Raw genomic sequence first — 14,819 nt, 5'->3', positions numbered from 1 at the left:
GGTACGCTGAATTGATGCCGAGGGATCCGTTCGGGCGAAGAAGTTTTTAAACAAACACTCTCTACGAAGGAATGCAGTTAAAACCCTGACGAACGGACCAGAAACTGTAACAGGAGCACATATTAACAGGAGCACCCGCAGGGACGCCCGGGCGTCCGGCAACAGATAGTTTGCTTCGAACCGTGCGGCCTGCACTTTGATCGATCGACTATCCGTTCGACAAATCGCCAAAACTTTGTGGCAGCTACGAATGCCCGCACCGAGGAACCGAGGGCAAACCCAAACCTATACCGCCACGGACGACAGGCAGCCATTTGAAGCCTTGCGATCCTACCGCCTATTGGGTTGGGCATAGTTGCGGGGTAGAGGCCCCAGAATTGTAGCTTCCGTTACACAATCCCCACAATCAGCGTGTGTGTGTGTGTGGTACCAGATTCCGGGATCGTAAATCGAAACCGTACTGTTTGCGGATTCACGGAAATCCACCGCCACAGCACTTGTGCCGATGCGCCCGCTGTGCTCGCAGTTCTTTGGTAGTTTGCAGTTCGCGCTGGGTCGCGCTGGTTAATGCTCCGACGACGTATGTTTGGCGATGTCGGGGGGGAAGACTGGGGGATTTGGGAATTTCGGTCCGGAACCGAAGCGGCGACGGCTAACATCACGTGTGCACTACACGCGTAATTGATGTTTGCAACATGATACGCAACGAGACTCGAGAGATCGTTATCGGAATCGGACCGGATGAAACGGTGGAATTTTGGGCCCCGGGAACGACATGTTGTCGGCACGGTCACCCCTCCTAACAACGTGTTCGTTTTCGACCGCATTGAATGATTAAATTAAACGCAAACGCAAAAATGGTAACAGAGTTCTGGTCCAGTTTGTGCCACACATGCTTTGGGGTTTGTTAAGGTTAATTCTTTTATTTCAAATCAATGCACAGTGCGCAATGTTTGAGAATGTGTGAAATCAATTTGATGATGTTTATTGTTTTCACCACCATAACGTCTGTCAATCATTGAATTGCCAACAAAAGAAAGCTCTGCTTAAGTACGGTTAATTTTGTCCCAGGATTGGCAGTTTCAGACGCATTTTTGGATTTTTTTGATCTGCTTGTATTACTCACAAATATTTGTGTTACTGAAATTAGTTTCTCATCACAACATTTACGTTTCTAAATGCCTCCGAGCATTCAATTTGATTCTACAGCTAAGAGAGCACGGCAGAGTTGATTTTCCTTTACATTGTCGAGAGCAAACCATCGTACCAGCTAATGGTACCTAGGACGGATTACCAACATAGCAAACTTCTTAAGGTGTCTTCTTAGTCACTTAAGGTGCTTGTTTTCAGCAAAATTCTCAACTAGTATCAACGAATGATGGATGAATGGATCCGGTTGCTTTCCATTATCTTCATCAAATGACTGATGAAGTGGCCCGTTCTTGGTAACCGTACTCTTCATCATCATTAAATTCCAAGTTCTACACTCCCCAACATTATCCCGGGAGGATAAAAGAAATCGAGGCAAGATCCGACCGATTGTGTCAGTTATGTCCGTACTAGTGTCGGCCCCATGGAATGCCGATTGTGGTACGAACAATAAATCTTAAGCAAAACTGTCCTGTCTTTGTTTCGCGAGAAGGACGAAAGCGCACAATAAATTCTCAAGACTCTGCTAAGGTTGAAAAAATATTAACCTGATTGCTGGCTTACTGTGTGCGGGTTCCGCGATCGTACATACTCCGATAATTGGGACTCTGGATCATGTTACGGGGCGAAGCAAAAAATGGGACGCGTTTTACAAAGCACGAGGAAACGGAGAAAGACAAAGCCACCGGCCGGGCACGGAGAGAATGGCCGTCCGGCATCCAGCGGCAACATAAGAAGGCACTCATGCGCTCGGGTAATTCCGGCGGGCGGCTTTCGTCAGTTCTTCCGCCTCCTCCGCCCCCCCGGGGGTTTTGTGCTGTTGATCCGGAAGAGATTTCCGAAAATCCGAGGGATCGCATAAACGATGAAGAATTACGCGCGGCCAGTCGTCGGTGAATAGATTATCCAACGAAGACGCTGAGGCTGATGATGATGATGATGCTGCTGATGATGATGGAAGAGAGTACTGGCGGATGTTGTACTTCCTTTCTTGGCCGGCTTCAAATCAAAATCCGGGCTTCAACGGTGGGGCCATTATTGCGCTCCGAAAAAGGATAACAAAGTAGAGGACGAAGTCGAAAAATTCGCCAAACACTTATCTGGCCAAGGATCCATGCCAGGGTTCGGGGCGTTCAGCGCACTCCACCGGAAGACTGGCAGAGCGTGAGGAACTCATAAATCTCCGTTATGTTCTCCGTGTTTTCTTTTTCTTGCGTTTCTTCCGCACGCTGGCCCAGCAGTTTTGTTTTGTTTCTGCGTCTTTTATTTTATTTTTCGACTCGATAAACTACACGCCATCCGTACTGCTTAGCGGAGCAGGAGCACAGGGACACGAAAGCGAGGGCAGGTAAAAGCTTTGTTCTGGTGTGCGCGAATCACGTGCTGGGTTGCGTTCTGTTGGCTTCTGTGCTGCTGGAATTACACACATTTTTACCACTTTTATCACGATACACGTTCCGAACATAAATGCCACATAGTTTCGCTGGCGGCGTGCAGGCCGCGGAAGTATGAACCTATTTTCGTGGCTCGTCAAGTTTACTGCCTTCGATAGCCGACACGCCCAACGGGCATTTGTTGCTTCCGCCGCCGGTTCGGACGCCCCGGATGATGTCTTGCAAAAACTTCGCTGCTTACGTGGCTTGCGTTACGAGTGATAAGATTGAGCTTCAAACAGCGAAACAAGGAACTACAGTTCAAGAAGTCTCGTGATAGATTGTCTCTTGCTCTTGCTTATCGAATACCTAATATTCTGCAATAATTAGAAGCATGTTGTGAGAAACGAACCATTCATAACATGAGAGCAGAAAGTCCTTTAGAGTATTGGTCTTAAAATTGCGTTTAGTAGAGTGAACTAGTGAATTGTTAATGATGGCATTGAGCATGATATCGTCAACTGTGCCATCGCATACACTACAATCAATCATTGGTTTTACAGTAAAGTTTTTTAACTCTGTTAGCCCATCGAGATTTTGGTGCCGTGGTGCCGTGGCAACGATTATCACCAACTGCTTAACAATAACAACGATTATACAAAACCCACCAAGGGAGCTCCCTGCCCTGATGGGAGAAAACAAAGTACAGCTAATTTGAAAACTATCGAACATGGTGCATTATGGGCGACACAAACGGCCATCCATCCAAGAGGGGAACCGTGCAAAGTGAATGCAGAATGTTGACAGTTGTTTAAAACACCTCGCTTTGGATGCGTTTTTGAGGCAACCCAGATGCCGTGGCGCAAACTACTGGCTCCTCGACGGGGGAACGACGGCGGCGGTCCTTTGTCAGGATTCTTTGCTTATCCCGACGGTTTCGGTGCCGTGCCGATTGGCCGAGATCGAGAGCGGAAGTGACAAGAAATTTGTAGAACCATGGTCACGGCCACTCGAACCCTCGAAGGTGTTTCGATATCGCCAAAACGCATCTAAGCAACGCCTTTAGCAGCAAGAGAGAGAGAGCGAGAGAGAGAGAGAGATGAGTGAAAAAACAGAGAGAGGGAACGGGTGGTGAAACTTAATTTCTGGCCACCGCAGGCGAACGAAAGGGGGCAATAAATATTCAGGACACGATTAGTTTTGCCCGCGGGCAACGGCGGCTGCAGCGGCGGCGACGACGATGGCGATGCCCCGACCCGACACGTGTCGGTACTTAATGAAATGTGACGAGGGTTAGTCACGGCGGTGCCGACGGTCCAGTCCCTTCGCCGAGCGTGGTGTGGGTTTTCTGGGGAATTTTTCCCAGCATTTTACTTCCAGCACTGTGGACGTAATTTGAATAACAAGCTGTCGCGTTCGGTTTCGAAGAAAACTCGCCGTTTCGAAGAGACAACCCGGGGGGGGGGCGCGAAAGAAGATCCTTCCGAATTTCGGTGAAGGGGTTGCGAGACAACATCCGGCACCGCCCCCCGGGGAGAAGGAATGCCGCCGCTCGGCGTCCGATCGGCGTGTCGGCGATGTTTAGCGATACGCTGATTTATGATTATCCGCCGATTAAACATAGCTGCACGCGACCCGAACGACGTCCTGGCTGACGGACGGACAATCTGATAGCCCTCCCCCTCCCGGGTGCGGGCAGTGTCGGAAGTCGAAGGCCATAAACTAGCTGGCTTGCTGGCTGGCTGGTTGGCGAGCTGAGAGTGCCAGCCAGAGGACCTAAGCAGGGATTTCGCTTGGGCAGATTAACGGAGAGACGGAAAAAGTGGTTTAATCCTTCACGATACGTCCGTGGACCGAACCCGAGGGTAGCGCGTAATTAATCTCCGGGCACACGGTTCCCCAAAAACCGGAACCAGGGGATAAAACGTACGAGAGTCGCCGCGCTCAGCAGGTGGCCCTGCACGGCCGGATGGTGGCGGCCCTGCAACAGCGCGCATTGTGCCTGTGAATGTTGTGACACATATTCACCCATTGTTGTCAAACATGCTACCTTTCGCAAACATGTATCGCAGAAGCGTCGCTGCCACTGACGCTGATGATGACGACGAGGACGTCGAGAACGACAATAATCTGTTGCCCGGTGCCGGATGCGTCCCCTGCGCACCGCCAGGATCTTAATGCGGATCCGAGCAGCAGGATATTACAGCCTTTTGGTACTCCGGGCTGCCGCTCGGCGGCGCAGTTCAATTGTGCATTCAACCCTCGCGGTGCGCCCTTTCTATGTTCTTTCGCCGAAGTCATGCGGTGAACCAACGGCCCTCTAGAGATGTGTGTGTGTGTGTGTGTCCCACGGAACGCGGGACGCGAAGAACGCGGCATTCTGGAGTTTTTGTGTTCGTTTTTTTTTCCACATTCAACAGAAACCAGGCCAAACACTCCGTTTAAAAGATCGTTTAGAGCAATGTTGACACGAGTTATGCTACCGGGGCGCATAAGCAAAGGCGCATAAAGGCGCGACATCGCGAAAGGGGCGTCGGTAATCGTTTGGAGAAAAAATGTCAAATTAAACATGTGCGAGAAATAATTCGAATGTGGCACAGAAAACCAAAGGGGTCCTTTTACGGGCTCGCGCTGCGCCGAGGGTCGGTCTCCGAAGCAACTGCTAATGTGTTTCGCATTCAATTTCGGATTAAAGCGGCACCGCTACGACCAAGTCCTTGGTACCGAGGGTCCTTTTCACGCGCAGGGACGTGTGCAGCACGGTTGAGGATTTCTCTGTACGAGAAACCACGCTGCGCGCCCAGTGATTGATATGTTAATGATGCTGCTGCGGGCCTATTGTAACTAGTTTGAGTTACTTCATCGGAATATTGTATAGAATCTCGAAATGTCTTTTATTTAACTTCTGCTTTGTGACAAAACCAAGCCCCGAAAAAGGTACAGTGGACGTGCCCAGCTTCGGATAAGAAAAGCGGCTTCAGATCGCCTATGCCTCAAGAGCGACACTTACACGACCGTTCCAGGGGAAAAAAACGACACGAGTCACCCCGGCTGCTCGTGGCCCGAGTTATCTAAATTACATCCTCAACCAGACGCAGGTTGATTTATGGCGTCATTAGTATGAATGTGCGAGCGAGTGCACCGCGCAAGGACCGAGCCGAGCGGGCGGCGTAATGTTTGCGCTATCGCGTTTCACTTTTTTACGAGCCACAGGACACACACACAGCACACCCCCACCACCACCCACAGTCCTCCTACTGCCGGCCGACTGGGTGGGAAAATTTAAAAATTCCTTCATCATCGACTCCGCTCTCGGCCGTCGTTTTCGGAGCGATGGTCCTGGCGCGCTTCGTTAGTTGCGTTTAATGTGAAAGCCACCAGCACAACCAACCGCGGCGTGGAGGGGCCAGCAGTTGACGGTGGGATGGGCCCAGTTTCGTCAAGAGCCGGTAACGTGCTCGTTACGGGCCAATGTGCAGCCGAGCGAAGAATTTGAGTGGCGAAAAATGTGAAGTGAACCCGGCCTGCACGCCGGCCTTGGCCTGACATCCGCTTATAACATAAGACACATAAATGTGTGTCCGTTTCTGGATGTTCTTCATCGACCTCAGGGCGGAAGTGGGGTGGCTGTGGGAAAATGGGGAACCCAACGCTGCCCTACATTACGGTTGTCACAGGAATTTCCCGGTAATTGATTTCGCTTTGACTTAAAAGTGATGGGATATTTGTAGTAAAATCGCTTAAGAATTTGTTCCAATCGCGAAAGTCCAAGAATTTCTGCCGGGATTTTTTTTTTCAAGCGATAACCTTTCATGCTACTGAGGGCCAAAAACAACTGGAAATGGTTCAGAACTTAAACAACATTGTTTTGTTCTTCTAAGTATACGTCAACACCTTCAAAGTAATGTCTACGTAGTCTCTATCTCTAGAAACTACGTGTTTTAAAATTGAACGTATCGTTACTTTTCGCCGTTGGTGGTTTTACAGTTTAGCTGACCCACATCAAACCCCACGCCGTACTTTCGCGATCGATACCGAATTATTCCTTTCCGTATTAGGGAGCATCCATTCCAGTTCGGAGAAGAGAAAATAAAATCGGATGGCCCTACTACGCTGCTACTTACGCCGAAAGACAGAAGACAGAAGTCTTCTTCCGCTGTGCACTTTACTCGACGAAGTAAATTTTCTTAAAGCTTGCCATAAGAAGTTAATGGCAAAGTCTACTACTGGCGGTAAGGATCGGCAGCAGAAAACAGAGGGGAGCCAAAGGACGGCTGCTATCGATTGCACTCATCCTGGTGTAGCCTCCCAGCATCAGCGCCCGTCGTTTTCGGGGAAATAAATTTCACTTCGCATAGGTCGTCGTCGTCCTGGTGTGGACAGTGGCGGGAAACAAAGGAAGCAATAACATTCCATCAGCATCAGTATCTACGCTGGTTGGCCGGTCGGTCGAGCGTAGCATACTGATGATTGTCGGTGCGATAAGCATGCGAGAGCGCAAGGCTCGTGGCCCGTGCGTACGCGCCACGAGCATAATCTAAAAATGAATAAATTCAAATCGCTTCATTTATCCGAAAGCCTTCGCTCGCTCTCTCTCTCTCGCTCGCTCTGGTCGTCTTCGTTTTTATGGTTTCGCTGTCACTACGCTTGATCCTGGTGCGCTGTGGGGCGGGATCTCGTTGGGATCTAGTGCCTGAGACTGGGCGGAATAAAACGGGAACAATAAAACGAAGAAAGCCCCAAGGAGTAGGAGCAAATGTCCTCCCCAAAAGGATCTGCCTGCCTGAGATGCTCGGTGGGACAGTTGGCGGAGAGACAAACACACACACACTCACACAAACAGTCACCGGGGTGGGTGCTCGAAGGATAATCGAATGACGGAAAAAGAGCAGACACACTTTTTGGTACGCGCGTAAAGATGCGTGAGGCCGGCATCGCCTCCGTCGTCGTCAAAAGACAAACGGAAGAAATTCATTTGCCGTGCAATGCTCCACGGGGGCGACGAAACACCCACCATTTTCCGGGGGAGACAGGGAGAGACTGAAAAAAGCGGAGCAAAACCAGGCAAAACAGTAACGATCCCCAGATTGCTATCGTCGTTAGGATACGACCATTTCTATCACGGTTTTCTTTGGCCGTTGTTTTCCCGGCCAAGTTTTTCTCCCGCCCCCCTCGCCCCTGCTGGCAACCCGGGTGCCCGATTTTCCGATCAACTCTAATCCCAATCCGCTCGGTCGGTTTTTCCGGGGGTTCGCACGAAACAGAGCGGGGCAAACGGTAGGAAACACTTTGATGAATGTTCGAATCACCTTCTGCGCCTTCAGCCTAATGCCTAATGTGTTTCTTGCGCGACACATTTTTGCACATCCTACATCCGGAAAATGTCATCAATAATATTTTTGCTCCATTTGGCGGATTCATTGGTCCCGCCGGTTCGGGCCGGTTGTCGGCTAATATTGGATCAATATTGGCGAAGGTGTCTGTAAGCTGGCCTCCCATTCCCGGAAGTGTGGTAGATAAAATGACAGATTATTGCTTGTTCCGCTGTGTTGAAGGATGATTGGAAGATCAATAAAATGTCGTAAAAAAAATCGCTACAAGTATGTGACTGAACGAATGGCACAACATAGGGTTACATTTTAGTAAAATACAGCGGTAGTTGTCAAAGAGTGGGTTATGATGGTAAAATAAGCGCTCAAATTGACGTGCTTCCTTTGATTTTTTCTGGTCCAAAGCTTCGGGTACGTCAGGAGCTCAGTCCATGAATTCTTATCACAATTTTCGAACGTTGCGTCGCTCATAAAATACGTTCTTATGACTGTGCAACGTTAAAAAATGGTGATGCGTTGTTGTTATAGGTGTTGGTTCGGTGTAAAGCCATAAGTGACAGCCACAATCAATATTTTGCGCTCCATTTTCGGAATTTAAACACACTCTTTACATCGCGCAAACTATAACGCAGATCAGCCTTTTAGCTGGACATTGGCTTCTAATAGGCGAATAAAATAGTTTTGAGTATCGCAACGTTAAAATAATATAACGCTCGTCTTTTTGTCAATGATTTCTTCGCCAATTACATCTCTTAAAATGGTTGATCGTGCGTAGAATATCATAAGCGCATGAAATAAGGCTACGTTGCTTGAGGGTGACCCACTTGAACCTCTCACACGGTTCGCAGATAATCTAAAGATTAGTTTGTTTTTGTTGTCTTTTGACTGATAAATAATTCATCGCAATAGAGTGAACGATGTGTGTCGTGGTTTCAACGCATATATCAAATCGTGTCTGTCTTCGTGTGAATACACACACTCCTTCAAAACGAGGCTTTCCGTGTGCAATATCGGAATGAATAACGTTGTTTCCCTCGGGCTGTGAGTGAAAAACCCCACGCCAAGCTACACTTCAAAAGCATTCGATTTTGAGTGCATACGGCGTCGTGGAGCCGGACGACAAAGGCGAATGCGACCGGTCCAGGCCCGTTCCCGTTCCCGGAACCGGAAGCGCACCGAAAATGCCCCGGGGCATGTTTTTAGATGGAATAATTACAGTTTCCATCGCCCGAGATTAGAAAGGACCGGCCACCGGTGGCCGGGTAGCGGGGGGGATCGGATGTTGTGTCGGAGAAATTGGCCGATAAGACCCAGGCACCGTCGGGGACCCTCCGGAGATGGTCCACCGTTTTCATTTAGTATTTATGAAAAATAGGCAAGGGAGCGTGGTGGCGATGTCCCGCGGGGCGGTCGACGTCCTGAGCGTGGTGATCCTTTGAGCGGACGAGAGTCTAGACGGGACGGAATGGGTGCGCCGCCACAGATACTTAAGAATGCAGAAGACGTACCCGTACCCGGGCCGGGAACCATTGTCTGCGTCTAGTGTCCGATGGCACCGACCGGCACTACCGGTCTCATGAAAGGCCAAAGCCCGAGAGAGAGAGAGAGAGCGAGCAAGCGATAGAGAGACAGAAAGGATTTAAACAAATACCTCGAGGATATTTGACGACTAAATCGAAATCCCAGCCCAGCACAGCGTCCGGAACCGTGGGCCGCCCGGGGATCTCAGTGGTGGAAGTTGAGGGCGGAAGCAGCGCGGAAGGTCAGTTGGGATTCGGGTCAGCTGGGAGGTTCGGTCCCCGGTTTTGGTCCTGCCGCAGACCTGCGTCCGGCGGAGAAATTGCTTCCCTCGAATGCATTAAGTGTTTCTGGGGGACCTTCGCTCTGTTTTTCTTTGCCTTTCCGGAGCCTCGGGCCCAGCATGTCAGGCACGGGCGGCTCAACACATTTGGCTGATTGATTTTTACGCTCGATTGGGGACGTCCGTTTGGAGGGACTTCATTCCTCCTACTTCGAAGATAATAATCCCCGGATTGACCAACGACTCCGCCAACTCCCGGCCCAACTATTATTAGTTCGGTGCAGAAATTAGACAAGGAATTAGTAACGAGTTTTCATTCAGAAGCTCTTGCAGTCGATACTTAAAGCACGCGGCTAAAACAAGAAAACGGGAGATCCTTCGGACACACGGCACTTGGTGCTCCTCGCAGGCTCCACTTCGCCGTCAGTCTAACCAGATTAATTTATACTTCCCGCACATTGTTCCCACGGACAGCGCCCGTAATCTCTGATGAGTTTCTCGATCGGGGACTCGAACGCGACTCCCCAGAGGTTGCTTGCACGTGGACCAACGGATCAACATGGAAGCCCAGCGTCCCAGGACGAGGCGGGACTCACCTGAGGCCATTCCGGAACCCAGGACCAACACGCGCGATCGACTAATTCCTGGTCCCGCAGCACAATGGATTGAATTTCCATCCACCGGACGACCTGAAGCCCGAGCTGAGCCTGGCACACCCGGTAGGGGCGCCCGGTCCACCGGCCGTTCTCGGTGTGGCAGAGCGGATGCTTATCGGAGGTTAATGAGTGTCAAATGGCTGTCCGTAGCACACGTGCGTGGTTCGTCGGGTTCGCCAGGACTGCAAGTTGGGTTTTCTGTTGGTTTACCACTTGACAGTTGTTGCCGTGCCGCCGGTCCCGAGGTGCACTGGGCTCCGGTGGCTTCCCTCTGGGTGTACTAATCCGTGCCGTGCGCTCGTTTGTTGATCGGATCCGGTCCGGAGCTCGGGGCTCGGGATTTTGTAACGGGTTCATCGTGCACGGCACGTAATGGAGTTTTTGAACCTCTGTGTCCGTGAGTGGGACGGGAGCGACCTACGCTCCGAGGCTGATTGAGTTTGGATCCAATTTGACGGATCCTTGTGTGAGAAGGCGGTTTATGTGGACGCACGGAGTGACAGTGAGAGAGGCTTCAACCGGTTTCAATCGGTACGACGAGACCCCTGTTACCTTTGGTTAACCATTTTAATATTGAATCGCTTTTCGACACCCAGCGCCCAGCACGTGAGTTGGTTTGCGGGGTGGGGAAGGTAGCTAGGTGCTGCATTTTGAGTGCGATCAATTATATGGTTTAATGAGCGTTTACTGTCTCGAGTCGAAGGTTTTGGTTCGGCCGAAAGTAAGAAGAGGCCATAGCCGCGAACATGGGTTGTGGGTGTGTTTTCAGACCTCTTCAAAATAAAATGCAGTATAATTCGGGTTGTTTTCGATCAAAATCGAACCAAATTATGCAGGTGGGAGTTTTTCCGAAGGGAAAATATTCTGATGAATGTTTCGAACCCCACCCTACTTTAGAAAGACGGGCTCTCATACAAAATCTACGTTAAAAATGGGGGAGGAAAGTAATTTAAGACTCACAGCAATGCACAAAAGAAAATTAGTTTCTGTCGGAAGTTTCAGGGAAAACATTTGGGAAAACGCTACTCGCGCTTTTCTTCGCGACCTAGCGTAGAGGTTTTCGCATACTTCACCACTTCTTAACCATTCCAGAGTATTGGGTTGTTTCCGTAACATTGATCAAATAAAAACACCTTCTTAATCGAAATAAATCCACTTTGTTCGTCAATCTCATCGGTTTACCCTGTCAGATCAGCTCTCAGAAAAAGTCGCTTATCGCACCAATCAGCGATCAACATCTGACCACTAATCTCGACGGGGTAGCAAAGAGGACAGCTAGATCTATTTCTGATCAAGGGAATTTCAGCTACCTCCGCGGTACTTCATGCAACCCTATTGCAAATTCCTCTTTCGAAAGAAACGCGGAAGCACCTTATCGCATCGTATAAAGTGTGCGTTTTCTTTAAAATGATTGCTGTCACCCAATCTTTGTTCGCCTAAAAGTATGCAATATGCGAATAGTCCGTTGAAGCGCTCTGTAGGCGGAAAGATGTCCTTTCAATTTTTCAATTCACGCGCACCCGTAATCAAGCGTAGTTAATTTTTATTTAATCGAACTGATTTAATCACTTTGTGAACATTTCCAACCACATCTCAACGCTGTTTGCCGGTAACAATCAACCTTCGCCGGCCGGGGGCGAAGATTTGTGGAGTGTGGAATCTGTGGCAGTAAAAATAAATTCCATCGAAATGCCCTCTGAAAGCTGAACACAAATAAAACCGGGCGCCACCGGCACCGGGAGTTCATTATGTTGATTGTTACTACACCCCGGAGCCACCGCCAGCCAGTAAGGTGGTGGCTCCGGGCGTGGCTCCGGTGGCTTCTTTACTACTCCGTAGTGACGCCAGAGTTCCCGCCGCTGTCACGCGAATACAAAGCGGGAAAAATCGTTCCTCGGGAGGCACCGGCACCGGACGGATCCACGGGACCATTAACGAGCACTCGGCGAGCCGAGGCGAGCCGAGTAGCAGCAAAGTGTTTCGTCAGCAATCATCGAACGCGGGGTGGGGCCTGGCCCAAGAACGTTCGAAGGCGACGACGTTCTGGAGATGGTTCCCGGAGTGTCCTTCGTGAAACGAGCACGAGGTGAGGGCAACAAAAAAACAGCGGCAAAGAAACAACATAAACTAAGCACAAAAGAACAGAAAAACTCATCGTCAGCAGCAGCAGCAGTAGCGGCAGTAGCGGCAGCAGATGGTGCTGTTTGCTCTGTTCATTTCCTTCGCAATCAAACGGTGAATTGATTGAAGGAATAAACACAATCACCACCACGTGGTCCGGCGATCCGTTGTGCGTCGCGCCGTGTTTTGTGCAGCGTAAGAAATCTGGAACGATAAGTAAACAGCGTCGCGCACCGACAGATGTCGCCACTCGGCTCCGGCTCCAACGGTGATTCTTCCTTCCTTGGCCTTGGCGTGGCCGGACTTTATTGTCCGCGTATTGGAGTGGCCCGTGGTTTATTTGCTCTTTCTCTCTCTCTCTGTCTCGCTCCGTCAATGTCACTTTGGTGCTGTGTGTCGAAATCGAAGTACCCCGGAAGGCCCCTTAGCGAGGTTAGGATTCGACGGGATGCGAGAAATTAGTTTCGCTATTTGGTGGAGGTCCTCCGGACGCGTGACAAATGAGCGCTCCCGGGGCCATCCTGGATCCGAGGACACACTGGCGCACGGTGAGTCGTTACTGCGGACCGAAACTTCTGCTTCTTCCCGGCGGCCCCCCGGCAGGTCCTATTACAACGGCAATTACTGAGGCTGTCGGCCCGGGTCGGCCCCGTTCCGAGTCACTCCGTCATCATCTCGCCTCGCCACCGAAAAAACCACCAATTGCTTGGTGGCCGCAAAACACAATCTACTCGCCCGGGGCCGCCGCCACCGCCTGGGCTCAGCGATCTCTGCAATTTGCATTTCAAAGCAGCCGCGCGCATATTTTTCACCATCATCATCGCCCGACGTCTCTTCCTTCGGGCGGTCGGTGCGGTCGGTGCGGGGTTGACCTCCGGTGTGACGGGTCACCCAGGCAGGAGTCATGTCATACGAGAGCGGAGCACTAACGCCTAGCGATACCTAACCTCACTCTCTGCATTGAGGCACGTCCGCGAGGGTGGTCGCCGGAGCTTATTGGTTTTCCTCCCGTATCCCGAGTCCGTTCTGGTGGATGGGTCTGCAGTAGACAAAGCGTGGGAGGGGGGGGGGGGGGGACGCATCCTCCTGCCCGCCCCCCAAAATAACGCTCACGGATCGATCCGGGGAACCGAAGCGAACGGAATAAGTTAAACTGATGGCTTTTAGGGCGCAATATATCTTCAATTTGCGCCCCTTTCGCCCGTTATGCTCCGTTATGTTACCGTAACCTACCGATACCACCGGGTCACCCTGTAATCCCCGGGTTACCCTGTCTAGAGCATCTGTCAAAATTTGTCATTCGACCACACGCCGGTGGCGGCAACAATTGGTGGGGTCACTCCACATGCCACTCCGGTGTCGCTGTGTTAGTGGCCGGCGGTCAGGACACGGAAACGCACACATACACACACCATACTACAGACTACGGTCGCTTGTAGTGCGGCGTGTTTCTTATTCAACTCGTCGAGAGAAGTTTTGCGTTGGACCACGTGGTCTCCGTGGTCCGTGGTCTTTTGAAATATGTATACGTTTATAAAATGCGGAACGATCCCCCAGACGCACCGTGGATGCTGCACCAAAAACCAACCGACGAGGGAGACCCCCCCAGGAATCGTCTGCCGCATCGAGAAACGCCCTCGGTGTGTCTGGCGACGGTCGCTTTGCGGCCTCTTCCCGTGTGTGTGTTTATTTTATGTGCATAACTTTCAATAAATTCGTACATCAACAACATGCCGTCCCCCACACCCGGGACGGGGCGTCCTGGTGGAGCAGGTTATTCACGGGGCATTAGAATGTGAGAGAATATGACGAATATGACGTGTCCTGGTGCCTTGATGAGAATGTGTTCGCTCCCCTATTTTTCCATATCTTTCTTTCTGCCTTCGACACACGGCCCTAGGCAGGCAGACATTCGCAGACTTCAGACTGACAGCTGTGGCACCGAGAGAATCCAGACAATAGACCAGAAAAGCCTCACAATGAGTGAGAGGCCCTTCGTAAACTACAACTGTTATTGTCTAGGCACTCCATTACGGCCATTCGGAAGATTTCCAAAAATAACCACTCGGCGTTATCTTCAACTTGGTGGCTGGCTATTGGGTGGGGTTGGTGGCTAATCCACGGGGTACGTTTCCCTCTCGGCCGGCCACTGCCGAGTATCGATAAAATGTCATTTATTTTAATGATTTTTTCTTCCCGCAACAACCAGCGTCCTGGTGGTGCGGCACCGGATCGCGCGGGCGACATAAATCACTCACCTCGCACTGCGCCCGCCGTGGGCCGGCTGTACATTAATCGAGATTGCGCCGGGTTCCGCTGGGTCCGCCCACCGTGCCGGAAGAGGAGGTCCCGCTGTTAATCCAGTGACGTCAGGCAACGAGGCACCCTC

Source organism: Anopheles cruzii, chromosome 2 (genome assembly GCF_943734635.1).
Source record: "Anopheles cruzii chromosome 2, idAnoCruzAS_RS32_06, whole genome shotgun sequence".
NCBI classification, from domain to species: Eukaryota; Metazoa; Arthropoda; class Insecta; order Diptera; family Culicidae; genus Anopheles; species Anopheles cruzii.
The sequence above is the reverse complement of the archived record's forward strand: the minus strand, read 5'-3'. Positions refer to the sequence as shown.